This window comes from Chelonia mydas, chromosome 2 (assembly GCF_015237465.2).
Source record: "Chelonia mydas isolate rCheMyd1 chromosome 2, rCheMyd1.pri.v2, whole genome shotgun sequence".
In the NCBI taxonomy this organism is placed as follows: Eukaryota; Metazoa; Chordata; order Testudines; family Cheloniidae; genus Chelonia; species Chelonia mydas.
In genome coordinates this window covers 138,786,712-138,804,389 of record NC_057850.1, presented here as the reverse complement: position 1 = coordinate 138,804,389, position 17,678 = coordinate 138,786,712, and positions in this window count along the sequence as shown.

Genomic DNA, 17,678 nt, shown 5'->3' with positions numbered 1-17,678 from the left:
GAGCCCCATGTGCTGGCCGAGCATCGGGGTCCATCCAGTCACGCCCAGTTGTAGTCCAGGAGATCTCCAGTCCTGGGGGTATCTGCTGGGACCAAGCTCAGGTGCACCAAGGAGACTCTGCAACCTGCAGACCATGCTGGAGGTTGTGTACCAGGGGCTCTGCGAGGAAGTCCCATCCACTGCAGCTGCTCAGCCACCTTTCCCTCCAAATCATGCCAGTTCTCCAGCTGAACAGTGTCTTTTGCACAATAGAGTCCTTAAAGTGTGCAGCATGGTCAAGGTTTTGAGTGAATAATAAGGTAAAATAACTAAAATAATAATCAATTATATTCTATTTCAATTATTTTCATCACCCTGTGCTATAAAATAAGGGCACAAGTGATTACAGTGGAGTGAATGGGATGCAAGACTGAGCCAAATTTGTCTCAGTGGACTTTATAAGACAAGGAATGACCATGAATGGGTAATGAGGCCTCTAAAAATCAGCTTCCCTACTAATAATTATGAATTATTTAATTTCTACAACACTTCCAGTATTGCCAGCTGTCATTATTTGATCGCAAGTCCTGCAATATTTGGTCTTTTTTCTAAGAGCCTTTGAGCCTTGAATCATGTGAATATAGCAGAATCTCAGCTTTTTAAAAAACAGGTAAGTTTCTAGCGCTCATGGTTGTGGAGGTAAGCTTGAAAACATGACCCCTAAAAGATTCAAAAATCAGAAAACAAAGAACCCCACATGTATTATTTTTTAAATCTCTTGATTTTTAAGCCATCTGCATGATTTTGAGGGTCCTGACTCCTGGCTTTTGAACACTTGCTGTTGGCAATACAGCACTTTTCTTTTCACACTGTCCATTGATCGTAAAGCTACAGTAGTACAGCTGCCAACAGTCCCTACCAAGTCACTCTGTGATCAACAATCCTTGAAGAGAGGAGGAAAATGGGAGGTCAAAAGATGGTAGAGAGAAAGGAAGAGGAAAAGCGTCTGAACTATGATCTCATTGAACTACATTCCAAAAGATACATGATCCCCTGATTTAACCCAACTATCCTTTTGCCCTTAAGAATATTGTAATGAACCTACTGGATCACTACTGGGTACCTTCCTCCTAACCCTGAATGAGATGGAGGCAAAAGACCTAGCCAAAAAAGGAAGCTGTTTTACCCCATTCAACATACAGTTAATAAAAGGCTCCAAAATCCCTTGAGTACAGGAAAAGGCAGTAATATCCAGTGTTTGGATGGGGTCAGGCTTGGCTAAGGACAAGCAGGAGCAGTAGGCCAAAGGCAATAGGCTGTGGAGGGAAGGATGGGTAGCAGGCATCCAAAGAGTTGGGCAGAGGAGTAACCCGTCAGTAGCAGGGAGCCTAAGTAGCCACAGTAGGATGATGCTGTCCGGTGGCCTATAAGAAGGAGGTGCAAGTCAACATCAGCTGGAGAGGGAATCAGGTGGACAGTGAGGACAGGCCCCACCAAGTCCATGGGCAAAGGCACTAAATTCTGGCTAGTATGATCTGCAGACAAGTGTGTGATTGCTGACCTGGAGGGAGTATCCCTTCGCCTGGAAGGAGTATCCCAAGCATCAGACCTGAACCCCCAGCTGCTTTCTTCTCACACACACCTACCCCCCACCCCCCAGCATGCTTACCTTTATAACCTGTAGTGGACTGACCTTAGGAGTTGAGTAAAAATGTGTTGGATTGATCTTTGTCACTGTTGAAGTCATTGTATGCAGCATATTTATTTCCTCACCCCCACCCCAAGTATAATTATCCCCTGTTACACTTGGACTCCATGAGCATTTATGAGGATCCACTGAGGGCTACAGCCTGTAGATCCTAGTGCATGGAGTGCCTATTGCACATGCCTCCTTGCTCAAGGTACACAAAGCATGTTACCAGAGGTCTAGAGGACACTGTGTACCATGGCATTTGCAGAGATGCCCTACACTGGGGTTGCGTACAATATCCTCTGGCAATGAGATCCACAGACTAATTATATTTTGTGTTTAAAGATATTTCCTTTTATCGGTTTTAAATTAGTTGCCTTTCAGTTCTAATCAAATCACCTTCATTCCTTTATTATGAAAGAGGGGAAATAGGAACATCCCTTGTCTATGCTAGTCATTATTTTGTATGCTCTACCTGAACAATTAGACTGCAACAAACTGAGGTGTGACTCTACTCTGCACTAGCCTTATATGCACTGACATGTGGAGCCTGCTGATGAGCATTAAGAGTTTGTTAAGAGTGCTTTGAGTTTATCTACTTTAAAGGGTTTGTCTACACTACACAATTAAGTCAACTTAAGTCAGCCCCTGAAGCTGTAGCCCCTGAAGTAATTAAAGCAGTAGTTCATGTCCACACTTGCTCCCTGTGATGGTGGTGTGCGTTGTAACCAGGAACGCTTCCACTGACTGAAGTGGGGCATTATGGGACACTGACAGCTGAAGCCCAGCAGCCCTGGGGCTGACAGCCTCAGCTGTAGGCACGGGGCTCACAGCTGTTGTCCCCCAGCAGTCAGGCGGGCTCCGGGCTCACAGCTGTGAGCCACCCCATTCCCCCAGTGCTATTATTTCACATTTCAGCTGAGGCTCCGGCTGTCAGCCCACAGGGGGCTTACAGCTGGAATCCCAGGCTTCCAGGGTTGACAGCCAGAGCTCGAGAGGAAATGTAAAATAATAGCAGCTATGAAACTGTCAAGAATGTCAATGTCACTGCTGGTAGGCTGTGACGCTCTGTACCTGAGGGGAACAGCCAGCATGTTCATCCATGTAAAATGATTGTAAAATGATTGTGTGGTATCCAGTGCAAAGTTTATCATGTCGGGTGTCTTCAGAAGGCTTCTGATGCACTGAGCATAGTTGTTATAGTAATGTTATAGTAATGTTATAATTTATAATTTCATGTATGTAGTTATGAGGCTGAAAATGTATCCTCATGGCTTAAAATAAGCCCAGGCAAAAACTCTCCAAGAGCAGAGATGCAGTTCACACCTCATCAGGACAGATATGGGACAAACCCAGCCCAGCCTCATAGAAACAAAGAATGCTGGCCTTGGCAGCAACAGAAGAATCTGTTAGACTCTCAAGGGAGTCACCTCCCTTCCTTTGGTCAGTTTGGGACTGCGATGAGGTAATGATCACCTGACTCTGAAGGGGAGGGGGGCAAAGCCAAGAGGGAAGAAAGGACATTATAAAAGGGAGAGATGTTTGCCATGCTCTTCCTCTCTTTTCCACTTACAACTATAGACACCACACCAAGCGACTGAAGTGCTGATCAAAGGGGAGAGCCTGGCTGAAGAGCAACCAGCCAGCCTGTGGTGAGAAGCATCTAAGTTTGTAAGGGCATTGAAAGTGCTAAGATCAGCTGAGAATGTGTTTTGCTTGTATTTCATTTGACCAAATCTGACTGGTTATGTTTTGACTTACAATCATTTTAAATCTATCTTTATAGTTAATAAATCTGTTTGTTTATTCTATCTGAAGCAGTGTGTTTGGTTTGAAGTGTGTCAGAGATTCCCCTTGGGATAACAAGCCTGGTACATATCAATTTCTTTGTTAAATTGATGAACTCATATAAGCTTGCAGGGTCCAGTGGACATAACTGGACACTGCAAGACGGAGGTTCCTAGGGTTGTCTTGGACTGGAAGTATTGGCTAGGGTCATTCAGTTACACAATCCAAGGAGCAGCTTACATGCTAAAGGCTGTGCGCGAACAGCCCAGGAGTGGGGGGTTCTCACAGCAGAGCAGGGTAAGGCTGGCTTCCAGAGTCAAGGACTGGAGTGACCTAGCAGATCACCAGTCCAGATAACACCAGACGGGAATGTCACATAGGCTTCCTGCTGTGAAAGCTTGTTGCAGTCCAATTATTCATGTGGACAAGCCCTATGCCTCTAGTCATTTTCATCACCATCTCTGGACCCCTTGAAAAAGGGCAACCAGAATTAAGTACAGTAGGCTAGATACTCAGCTGGTATAAATTGGCATAGCTCCACTGAAGTTTATGAAGCTGCACCAGTTTACACCCGCTGAGGATTTGGTCCAGCATTCCAGGTGAGGGCATACCATCAATTTATATAATAGTGAAATATTTCTGTAATATTTTATATTTAACTTTTGCTTGCTCTTTTGACTACTACTACATGTTGATTAGAGGTTTTCATTGAGGTACCCAGAATAATCCCCTGGATTTTTTCCTGCGTATTAACATTTAATTTAGAACGCAGAAATATATTGTTAGGCTACAATTTGTGATTGTATATCAGAGAGCAAAACAGCAATAAGGTATAAATCCTGTACCTGCCTGTAAGCTCATGGAGCTCTCTGCTAGAAAAGTAAACTAGAATAGTTGTATTGCACAAGTAAAGGCAGGATTTTGGAGCATACCTATAAACCTTTATCCTGCCACCACTGTGGGACACCTGCAATCGAAATGTGTGATGAATTATGGAGCATGTTGCACTATAACTTGCAGAATATAACACCTGTTTTCAGGGAAGTTGTCTCACTACACAAACTAAATGCATTTTATTAAATGAGAACTGGAAAAACAAGTTCTATTTCCCCACTTCACTCATCAGCCAAGTTTGAGCACTGGCCCTTCCAATCCTGAGAGACTGTTAGTACCATCTGTGCTACAGGAGTATTTATTGTTCTTGCTGTGACCCAACCGCTCGAGAGTGACTCACCACACATTGCCAGAGAGTTACACACAGCCAGTTAATACTGGAGATTAGGAACTCTGGCTTTCAGAGGAGATTGTGGTTCTGGTTAGAGCTAGAATGATCGAAGTACATGTATTTGACACTCTTAGCCTGAAAGGCAATATGGCTAAAAGCTTGTGTATGATATATTAATTATATGGGTTTGATTCACAGCTCTGACTGAAATGATCTTGTATGCTCACTGTCTTAATTTATTTGTGAAATGTGGCTTAATACTTGAATGCCCTTTTGTACATGGCGGCTTGGCCAGTAATGAGGGCTGTGAAGTTCATGGACGTATAAGGAGAAGTTAATAGATGTGATATATGAACTCAGTTTCTTGATTTCTAGCTCAATGAACATTCTCCTAGCCTATAGGGAAGTGTGGGGTGTGGGATGGGGCCCAGGTGTGGCAGGGGTGTGGCAGGGCCCAGGCCAGGCTCCCTGGGGGGGCAGGGAGGGAGCACAGCCTAGACCCGCTCTGCCACCAGCCCCGCCCCCAGCCTCGGCCCCAGATCCCGGCCCCAGCTCTAGTCCCACCCCTAGCCTCGGCCCCTACTGCATTTCCTCTCCAGCCCCAGACCCACTTCCAGCCTCAGCCCCCTTGCCTGCCCCTCCCCCCACCCTGGAGCTACAGCCCCAGCCCCAGTCCCACTCCTGGCCACTGCTCCGAGGGGGGTGGGCACAGACAGGGGTAAAGGGTGGCACAAAATGAAAAGTTTGGGGACCACTGCTATAGGTCATGTAGTTGTGTGTGCTTGTGTCTACAGAATATCGCCTGCCTTTTCAGTGCAACAAAACAGGCAGCCTCATTCAGCTGAAGTGCAAAACATTTGGTATGCTTGAGAGTTCTGTTTTAAAGAGGCCATGCAGGGAGTGCTGACCCTGAGCAGCACTGAGCTGAGCTCCCTGAGAACAAGTGGGATGGGGGCCAAAGGGCAAAACAGGTCATCCTGATGTTTCTTCCTCCACCAGCAGATGTGGCACTTTAATGTAGCACAAAGGTAGGAACAGAACACACATTGCTTGAGTCCTATTCCAATGCCTAGGCCACAAGACCCTCCTTATCTTTATGTCAAGCCCCACAGGTTCCAAACCCAGATATATGAAAGTTGTCACACTCCAATACTCCACCTGGCAGCTCACAGACAGCAGCTGGGACCAGGGTCCATGAAGCCCAACTGGGGCACAAGCCCCCAACCCTACACTCTGATTGGGAGAGCTCCAAGGCTCCCGATTGGACCACAGCCCCTATTTAAACCAGAGGAGGAAACAAGGAATTGTTTACAAGTAGGGTTCATCCTGCTGGCCTGGTGTTTGCCTGGTCCCGCCTTCTGATAGTTTGACTTGTCTGAGCCTTGGTAACTGGATTCCTGCCCTGTTGTTTGTCTCTTGATTCTGCTCTCCTGGTATTCCAACCTGGCCTGATTCCTGGTTATTGACTCCTAGCCCAGGCTGCTCATACCCTGGCCCTGACACCTTGAAAAGTACACTTAACTACACTGCCTAGCACTCTATGAATTGGAATTAATTGCAGCAAACTTATATGTTTCTGCTATGTTACATAATTTAAATTGTGTTTGAATTTTTTTCACACAATTTTAGCATTTTCCTGAGGCTGGCTTTATAGTGTAAGCGCAATAAACACATGCAGTTTTTATACATAAATAAGAAAAAAGAACTTGATAAATTCATGGAGGATAGGTCCATCAATGGCTGTCAGGGTTCCCTCCCCACTCTGAACTCTAGGGTACAGATGTGGGGACCCGCATGAAAGACCCCCTAAGCTTATTTCTACCAGCTTAGGTTAAAACTTCCCCAAGGCACAAATCCTTTCCTTGTCCTGAGATGGTATTTCTGCCACCACCAAGTGATTTAGCCAAAGATTCAGGAAAAGGGCCACTTGGAGTCCCTGTTTCCCCAAAATATTCCCCCAAGCCCCTTCACTCCCTTTTCTGGGGAGGCTTGAGAATAATATACTAACCAATTGGTTACAATGTGAGCACAGAACAAACCCCTTGGTTTTTAGGATATTGAAAATCAATCAGGTTCTTAAAAGAAGAATTTTATTTGTTTTTAAAGTAAAAGAATCACACCTGAAAAATCAGGATGGAAGGTAACTTTGTGTTTTAAATCCTTGTATTTACCCTGTAGAGGATTCCCCTCTGACTCTTTTTTCCAGTTACAAAATAGTAATGAAATTACCGCTCAGCATAGGGAAAATTCACAAGCTAAAACAAAAGATAAACTCATTTCCTTTCCTTACTTTTACAATTTTTGTAATCTTAGATGATCATTTCAGGTATGTTTTCAGGAGATGTTTTTCTTGCCTGGTCCCTGTCTTCGTCCAGAGAGAGAACAAGCAAAGAGAACACAAACAAAACCTCCCCTTCCACCCCCCAATTCAAAAGTATCTTCTTTCCCCATTGGTTCTTCTGGTCAGGTGCCAAGTAGGTTAATTGAACTGATTAACCCCTTACTGTTAAGGCAATTCAGTACAGCTGCCCTGTGTATATTTGTGACATGCCCCTCCAAATCATAGATGGTGTGGGACAGCCTGTTCCACACTGGCTGTGATTTCTTCCTGGAGCTCTAGGAGAAAACAGAGTTTATAAGACACATGCACCTCTAGACATACTATTGATTATATAAAAACTAACAATATTTTTTCACATTTCAAGGATGATTTTAATCAGCTGATTCTGGGAACTTTCATGGGAGAGTGCATCAGCCACTTTTTTACAGGCCCCTGAAATGTGTTGTATTTCAAAATCAAAATCTTGGAGAGCTAAATTCCACCAAATAAGTTTTTTGTTATTTTCCTTGACAGTATGAAGCCACTTCAGCACAGCATGGTCAGTTTGCAGGTAGAAACACCATCCCCAAACGTATGGGCATAGCTTTTCCAGAGTGTACACAATGGCGTAACATTCCTTTTCGGTTATTGACCACTAGCGTTCCCTCTGACAGTTTTTTTGCTGAGAAACACGACAGGATGGAATTCTTGATCTGGTCCTTCCTGCATTAAGACTGTTCCCACACCATGCTTCGTTACTAGGAAAGGTTTGTTAAAGTCTGGGGCCCTTGGCACAGGGTCAGACATGAGTGTCTCTTTAAGCTGGTTAAAGGCCTTCTGAAACTCTTCAGTCCACTGAACTGCATTTGACTGTTTCTTTTTGGTCAGGTCTGTCAGTGGGGCAGCGATTTGGCTGTAGTGCAGAACAAATCACCTGTAATATCCGGCCAAGCCTAAGAAAGCCTCAGTCCCTGGAAAAATCATGGAGCATGTCCTCAAGGAATCAATTCTGAAGCACTTAGGGGAAAGGAAAGTGATCAGGAACAGTCAGCATGGATTCACCAAGGGAAAGTCATGCCTGACTAATCTAATTGCCTTCTATGATGAGATAACTCGTTCTGTGGATGAAGGGAAAGCAGTGGACGTGTTATTCCTCGACTTTAGCAAAGCTTTTGACACGGTCTCCCACAGTATTCTTGTCAGCAAGTTAAAGAAGTATGGGCTGGATGGATGCACTACAAGGTGGGTAGAAAGTTGGCAAGATTGTCGGGCTCAACGGATAGTGATCAATGGCTCCATGTCTAGTTGGCAGCCGGTATCTAGCGGAGTGCCCCAAAGGTCGGTCCTGGGGCCAGTTTTGTCCAATATCTTCATTAATGATCTGGAGGATGGTGTGGATTGCACCCTCAGCAAGTTTGCGGATGACACTAAACTGGGAGGAGTGGTAGATATGCTGGAGGGTAGGGACAGGATACAGAGGGACCTAGACAAATTGGAGGATTGGGCCAAAATAAATCTGATGAGGTTCAACAAGGACCAGTGCAGAGTCCTGCACTTAGGATGGAAGAATCCAATGCACCTCTACAGACTAGGGACCGAATGGCTAGGCAGCAGTTCTGCAGAAAAGGACCTAGGGGTGACAGTGGACGAGAAGCTGGATATGAGTCAACAGTGTGCCCTTGTTGCCAAGAAGGCCAATGGCAAGTAGGGGCATTGCCAGCAGATCGAGGGACGTGATCATTCCCCTCTCTTTGACATTGGTGAGGCCTCATCTGGAGTACTGTGTCCAGTTTTGGGCCCCACACTACAAGAAGGATGTGGAGAAATTGGAGAGAGTCCAGGAAAGGGCAACAAAAATGATTAGGGGTCTGGAATACATGATTTATGAGGAGAGGCTGAGGGAACTGGGATTGTTTAGTCTACGGAAGAGAAGAATGAGGGGGGATTTGATAGCTGCTTTTAACTACCTGAAAGGTGGATCCAAAGAGGATGGATCTAGACTATTCTCAGTGATAGCAGATGACAGGACAAGGAGTAATGGTCTCAAGTTGCAGTGGGGGAGATTTAGGTTGGATATTAGGAAAAACTTTTTCACTAGGAGGGTGGTGAAACACTGGAATGCGTTACCTAGGGAGGTGGTGAAATCCCCTTCCTTAGAAGTTTTTAAGGTCAGGCTTGACAAAGCCCTGGCTGGGATGATTTAGTTGGGATTGGTCCTGCTCTGGGCAGGGGGCTGGACTAGATGACCTCCAGAGTTCCCTTCCAACTCTGATATTCTATGATTCTATGAATTGGACCTTTTTCTTTGACTTTGAGACAGGCCACATTTGGATAGCATTCACTTTGGCCTGTAGGGGGTTGATAGTTCCTTGACCCACCTGGTGTCCAAGGTATGTCACTCTGTTTAGGCCTATTTGACACTTTTTAGCCTTAACAGTTAGTCCTGCCTCCTTTATGTGCTTAAAGACTTTCCGTAGATGCTCCAGGTGTTCTGCCCAAGAATCTGAAAATATGGCCACATCATCAAGATAGGCGACTGCAGATTCTCCCAATGAAAGGAGAGCAGCAGAATATGGGCCCTGGACTTCAGAAAAGCAGACTTTGACTCTCTCAGGGAACTGATGGGCAGGACCCCCTGGGAGAATAACATGAGGGGGAAAGGAGTCCAGGAGAGCTGGCTGTATTTTAAAGAATCCTTATTGAGGTTACAAGGACAAACAATCCTGATGTGTAAAAAGAATAGTAAATATGGCAGGCGACCAGCTTGGCTTAACAGTGAAATCCTTGCTGATCTTAAACACAAAAAAGCAGCTTAGAAGAAGTGGAAGATTGGACAAATGACCAGGGAAGAGTATAAAAATATTGCTCGGACATGCAGGAGTGAAATCAGGAAGGCCAATCACACCTGGAGGTGCAGCTAGCAAGGGATTTTAAGAATAATAAGAAGTGTTTCTTCAGGTATGTTAGCAACAAGAAGAAAGTCAAGGAATGTGTGGGCCCCTTACTGAATGAGGGAGGCAACCTACTGTCAGAGGATGTGGAAAAAGCTAATGTACTCAATGCTTTTTTTGAGTCAGTCTTCACGAACAAGGTCAGCTTCCAGACTACTGCACTGGGCATCACAGCATGGGGAGGAAGTGACCAGCCCTCTGTGGAGAAAGAAGTGGTTCTGGACTATTTAGAAAAGGTGGACAAGCACAAGTCCATGGGGCCGGATGCGCTGCATCCGAGAGTGCTAAAGGAGTTGGCGGATGTGATTGCAGAGCCATTGGCCATTATCTTTGAAAATTCATGGTGAGTGGGGGAGGTCCCGGAGGACTGGAAAAAGGCTAATGTAGTGCCCATCTTTAAAAAAGGGAAGAAGGAGGATCCTGGGAACTACAGGCCAGTCAGCCTCGCCTAAGTCCCTGGAAAAATCATGGAGCAGGTCCTCCAGGAATCAATTCTGAAGCACTTAGGGGAAAGGAAAGTGATCAGGAACAGTCAGCATGGATTCACCAAGGGCAAGTCATGCCTGACTAATCTAATTGCCTTCTATGATGAGATAACTGGCTCTGTGGATGAGGGGAAAGCAGTGGACATGTTGTTCCTTGACTTCAGTAAAGCTTTTGACACAGTCTCCCACAGTATTCTTGCCAGCATGTTAAAGACATATGGGCTGGATGAATGGACTATAAGGTGGATAGAAAGCTGGCTAGATTGTTGGGCTCAACGGGTAGTGATTAATGGCTCCATGTCTAGTTGGCAGCAGGTATCAAGTGGAGTGCCCCAAGGGTCGGTCGTGGAGCCGGTTTTGTTCAATATCTTCATTAATGATCTGGAGGATGGCGTAGATTGCACCCTCAGCAAGTTTGCAGATGACACTAAACTGGAGGAGAGGTAAATATGCTGGAGGGTAGGGATAGGATACAGAGGGCCCGAGACAAATTGGAGGATTGGGCCAAAAAAAATCTGATGAGGTTCAACAAGGACAAGTGCAGAGTCCTGCACTTAGGACGGAAGAATCCCATGTACTGCTACAGACTAGGGACCAAGTGGCTCAGCAGCAGTTCTGCAGAAAAGGACCTAGGGGTTACAGTGGAAGAGAAGGTAGATATGAGTCAACAGTGTGTTGTTGTTCCCAAGAAGGCCAATGGCATTTTGGGCTGTATAAGTAGGGGCATTGCCAGCAGATCGAGGGACGTGATCATTCCCCTCTATTTGACATTGGTGAGGCCTCATCTGGAGTACTGTGTCCAGTTTTGGGCCCCACACTACAAGAAGGATGTGGAAAAATTGGAAAACATCCAGCAGAGGGCAACAAAAATGATTAGGGGACTGGAACACATGACTTATGAGGAGAGGCTGAGGGAACTGGGATTGTTTAGTCTGCGGAAGAGAAGAATGAGGGGGGATTTGATAGCTGCTTTCAACTACCTGAAAGGGGGTTCCAAAGAGGATGGATCTAGACTGTTATCAGTGGTAGCAGATGACAGAACAAGGAGTAATGGTCTCAAGTTGCAGTGGGGGAGGTTTAGGTTGGATATTAGGAAAATCTTTTTCACTAGGAGGGTGGTGAAGCACCGGAATGTGTTACCTAGGGAGGTGGTGGAACCTCCTTTCTTAGAAGTTTTTAAGGTCAGGCTTGACAAAGCCCTGGCTGGGATGATTTAGTTGGGGATTGGTCCTGCTTTGAGCAGGGGGTGGACTAGATGACCTCCTGAGGTCCCTTCCAACTCTGATATTCTATGAATCCCGCTAGGAAACTATCTACAAGTTTCTGGAAGGTGGTACGTGCATTTTGCAGCCCGAAAGGTAGTCCACACAAAAGTGTATTTCCCAATCTGGTTTGCAAACTGGTACGCAAAACCAGTTTGCACCTGGTTTGTATCTGGTATGTAAAACTTCTCTCTCCCTCCCCCCACTAGTTAGAAATTGCACAAACTGGGTTTAATAATAAACAAAAGCAAGTTTATTAACTATAAAAGGCAGATTTTAAGTGATTATAAGGGATAGCAAACAGAACAAAGCAGATTACCAAGCAAACAAAACAAAGCACGCATACTAAGTTTAAGATCTTAAAGAGACTGGTTTCAAGAAGTAATTTCTCACCCTAAACATTTTTTCAGGCAAGTGCAGAGTTTCTGCAGCTTAAAGTTCGTTATTCCTCTTTACAGACTTGACTCCTGTCTTAGTCTGAACATAGCCCTTGCCTTTCCCTCAGTTCAGTTCCTTTTTCTCTTCAGGTATTTTCAGCAGTCTTTCTTCTTGGGCAGGAAGGCAATGGAGAAGAATCCTGTTTGCCTTACTCCCCAGCCTTAAATAAGATTTACATAAGGCAGGAATCTTTTGTTTCCCAAACTTGACCTCCCCCTCCTGTTAGTGGAAAATTACTAGAAGTCCAAGATAATGTTTAGTACCAGGTGACAGGACCACCCAACCTAGTAGTGTCACAGCTACATCCCAGGATGCCTCTCAGGAAGGAGAGAGATGAGAATCTTCAAAGTCTTATTGTTTCTTCCTAATGGCCCATCAAAGCTGATTGCCTGTTGTCTGGTGGGTGTCTCCCAAATACATACACAGTTGTAATTGTTACATAGTCAGTATTCCTAACTTTAGATACAGAAATGATACATGCATGCAAATTGGATAATCATATTCAGTAAATCATAACCTTTCCAATGATACCTTACAAGACCTATCTTGCATAAAATATATCTCAGTTATACCATATCCATATCATAAGCATATTTCCATAAAGAATATGGGGTGTAACGTCACACTGACTCAGTCATATCTCCCTCCCTATTTGCCTCTTATTATGGCCTGAGGATAAAATCATTCAATATAAATAAAAAAAACCCCAAAGAAACGAAAAGCTTAAAACCACTGAAGCTTAAAAACAATAGAACTGACTCTGTCATGACAGTAGAACTCCCTCAGCCATATCATTGGTTGCTGTTGTGTTTTTCTTTTAAAAAAATGGATTTGAATGAGTCTCCTAATGTACATGGGTTTAGACTGGGAAGAGATGTAGTTGAGGGGAAAGCCGCATTGGAGAAGAGAGGGGAGAAAGACAAATGGGGGTGCCAAATGGGGAAACTGGATGGGGCTGCGCTGAATGAATTGGTTCATTAAGCATAAGTTATGTCTTAGAGAAGCTGACCATGATTTATAGGGTGATCCTGAATTGCTTGTGTGGCAGAGAATAATTTTTTCCACTATAAAGAGTTCAGCCTAGTTCACTGCTCCTTTCTGACAAGGAGAGAGAAAGGATTTTTGAACACCTCTGTAGAATCCTGTTAGAGCTGCAGGCTTCCACTTTATTTTTATTTTTTATTTTTTGAGGTATGATGAGACTGTATCCAGACTGTAGACAGATTTCAACTGAAGGAGTAATGGGAACCCTGATATTTCATAAATGTCCATCTAGCATCAAAGATATCTCTTCACTGGGCAATGAAAAGGGCTGAAATAAGTCAGGATTATGTTCATATCTCCAGCAGTCAATAGAATCTGCTGATTTGGCTGAATGTATCCAGGCAGGGTCCAAGAGAATTGGTTTAGAATTTTATTGTGAGTTAAGTGCAAGGAAGTGGAGGAGGAGAGTTAATAAATACCTATCTACAAAAAAGGGAATAAGAACAACCCAGGGAATAATAGACCAGTCAGCTTAACTTTGGTACCCAAAAAGATAATGGAGCAAACAATCAAACAGTCAGTTTGTAAGCATCTAGGAGATAAGGTGATATATAAGAGTCAACATGGATTTTAAGAACAAATCATGTCAAACCAACCTGATATCCTTCTCTGAGAGAGTAACTAACCTTGAGCGGGGAGGGGAAGCAATAGGTGTGATGTATCTTGATTTTAGTAATGCTTTTGATAGTTCACATGACCTTCTCATAAGCAAACTAAAGAAATATAACCTAGAAAAACCTGGTTGGAAAACTGTATTCAGAGTAGTTATCAATGGTTCACAATCAAACTGGAATGGCATATCAAGTGGGGTGCTGCAGGGATCTGTCCTGGTCCTGTTCTAATGAATATCTTCATAAATAATTTGGATAATATCATAAAGAGTACACTTGTAAAGTTTGTGGATGATACCAAGCCTAGAAGAGGTTGCTAGCACTTTGGAGGACAGGATTAGAATTCAAACTGATCTTGACAAACAGGAGAAATGGCCTGAAACAAATAGGATGAAATTCAATAAGAACAAATGCAAAGTACTACAGGTAGGAAGAATAATCAATTGCACAAATGGGAAATGGCTACCTATGAAGAGAAGCACTGCAGAAAAGGATTTAGGGTTATATTGGATCACAAACTAAGTATGAGTCAATAATGTAATACTGTTGCCAAAAAACAAAAGTTATTCTGGGATGTATTAGCAGGAGCTTTGTAAGCAAGACTCAAGAAGTAATTCTTCCACTCTACTCAGCACTGATAAGGCCTCAACTGGAGTACTGTGTCCGGTTCTGGGCACCACACATCAGGAATTGGAGGAAGTCCAGAGGAGAGCAACAAAAATGATTAAAGGTCTGGAAAACATGACCTATGAGGAAAGATTGAAAAAAAACCAAACCTGTTTTGTTTCTTCTGGAGAAGAGAAGACTGGGGCAGGGGGGAGATAAGTCTTAAACTAATGTAACAGGTTGTTGTAAAGAGGAGCATGATAAATTGTTTTGACAATTGAAGATAGGACAAGTGGTAATGGGCTTAAAATGCTGCAAGGGAGATTTAGGTTAGACATCAGGAAAAACTTCCTAACCAGTTGTTAAGGACTGGAACAAATTACTTCGGAAGGTCGTGGAATCTCTGTCATCGTAGGTTTTTAAGAACAGGTTTGACAAATGATGGTCTGGATAATATTTAGTCCTATCTCAGTGCAGGGGACTGGACTACATGATCTAGTGAGGTCCCTTCCAGTCATACATTTCTATGATTCTATGGAATGAGTATTACTCCTTTTCAGTTTCCATTCAGAAAGTTATCCTCAAATTTTTGTTTTTTAACCAGTAAATTTTGTACAGCAATTAGAAAGGCAGAAGGAACATGTTAACACAAAATCTAGAAATATGCCAGAAGGAGGCTTTCATTTTCAATCTCACGGGGAATGATGAGGGGCAAACGGGGATGAGGTTAGTACTTCATTTTTATCAGTCTGAAAGTTAGGCTTCTTAATGGGAAGCTGATCTGATTGCAGGACAGGGGAACTCAGAGAGTAAAAAGAAAATCTTCTTTTTTGTAACTAGAAGTCAGTGGGGATACTCAAATGAGTAGAGCTGGCTAAACAATGCACACTAATTTCCACAAACATTCATCTGAATTGCTGAATGAATTTGTTTTGACCATACTTCCCTTTTGTGTTTGCTTTCTGTGAGTACTTGAGTGAAACAGGAGACTGATAGCAATGTTCACTGAAATAGCCAGTTTTAAGCTAATATTGCAAAATATATGTAGAAATTGAATTTTGCAATAATTGCAAGGCCTCTCAAAAGAAACCAAATTCTAAGGCTCTGTCTCGACCAGAGAACTGATCTGGTTGCTGCTTGTACTTGCTGGGGCAGGAACAGATAAGCATTTCCACACTAGCCATTCTGAATCATGCTAAGAACACTTGTGGTTCTGCCCTGCTCCACACTAGTGATCTGCGACTCTGATTCAGCTTCAGTGTCCTCTGGGTACTGACCTCACGGGTTCCAGAAGCTGTGCATGAAAGTGGGATTCTTAAAAGGCATTTGGAATTCTTATGGGAGTCTAGGAGAATTGTGGGAGAAGAGTTCAAACTTCTACTATCCCCTGGAGAACTCAGATAACTCTCAAGGGGTATCCCATAGTTCCCTGGAGCTAGGGCCAGTTCAAAGCTGTCTTGCTGCATGGAAGTCATTTGACATACTATACCTTCGGGGAGCATCTGGTAACCCCTATATCCCTCATTTTTATATAATTGTTATCTTGCATATAAAGCAGGCCATGTGAGGTATCAGGGGAAAGGTGATCATAGAATCATAGAATATCAGGGTTGGAAGGGACCTCAGGAGGTCATCTAGTCCAACCCCCTGCTCAAAGCAGGACCAATCCCCAACTAAATCATCCCAGCCAGGGCTTTGTCAAGCCTGACCTTAAAAACTTCTAAGAAAGGAGATTCCACCACCTCCCTAGGTAACGCATTCCAGTGTTTCACCACCCACCTAGTGAAAAAGTTTTTCCTAATATCCAACCTAAACCTCCCCCACTGCAACTTGAGACTATTACTCCTTGTTCTGTCATCTGCTACCACTGAGAATAGTCTAGATCCATCCTCTTTGGAACCCCCTTTCAGGTAATTGAAAGCAGCTATCAAATCCCCCTCATTCTTCTCTTCCGCAGACTAAACAATCCCAGTTCCCTCAGCCTCTCCTCATAAGTCATGTGTTCCAGTCCCCTAATCATTTTTGTTGCCCTCTGCTGGATGTTTTCCAATTTTTCCACATCCTTCTTGTAGTGTGGGGACCAAAACTGGACACAGTACTCCAGATGAGGCTTCACCAGTGTCGAATAGAGGGGAACGATCACGTCCCTCGATCTGCTGGCAATGCCCCTACTTATACAGCCCAAAATGCCATTGGCCTTCTTGGCAACAACGGCACGCTGTTGACTCATATCCAGCTTCTCGTCCACTGTAACCCCTAGGTCCTTTTCTGCAGAACTGCTGCCGAGCCATTTGGTCCCTAGTCTGTAGCAGTACATGGGATTCTTCTGTCCTAAGTGCAGGACTCTGCACTTGTCCTTGTTGAAACTCATCAGATTTCTTTTGGCCCAATCCTCCAATTTGTCTCGGGCCCTCTGTATCCTATCCCTACCCTCCAGCGTATCTACCTTTCCTCCAGTTTAGTGTCATCTGCAAACTTGCTGAGGGTGCAATCCACACCATCCTCCAGATCATTTATGAAGATATTGAACAAAACCAGCCCCAGGACCGACCCTTGGGGCACTCCACTTGATACCGGCTGCCAACTAGACATGGAGCCATTAATCACTACCCGTTGAGCCCAACAATCTAGCCAGCTTTCTATCCACCTTATAGTCCATTCATCCAGCCCATACTTCTTTAACTTACTGGCAAGAATACTGTGAGAGACCGTGTCAAAAGTTTGCTAAAGTCAAGGAACAACACGTCCAGTGCTTTCCCCTCATCCACAGAGCCAGTTATCACATCATAGAAGGCAATTAGATTAGTCAGGCATGACTTGCCCTTGGTGAATCCATGCTGACTGTTCCTGATCACTTTCCTTTCCCCTAAGTGCTTCAGAATTGATTCCTGGAGGACCTGCTCCATGATTTTTCCAGGGACTGAGGTGAGGCTGATGACCTGTAGTTCCCAGGATCCTCCTTCTTCCCTTTTTTAAAGATGGGCACTACATTAGCCTTTTTCCAGTCATCCGGGACCTCCCCCGATCGCCATGAGTTTTCAAAGATAATGGCCAGTGGCTCTGCAATCACATCCACCAACTCCTTTAGCACTCTAGGATGCAGCGCATCCGGCCCCATGGACTTGTGCTCGTCCAGCTTTTCTAAATAGTCCTGAACCACTTCTTTCTCCACAGAGGGCTGGTCACCTCCTCCCCATGCTGTGATGCCCAGTGCAGCAGTCTGGGAGCTGACCTTGTTCATGAAGACAGAGGCAAAAAAAGCATTGAGTACATTAGCTT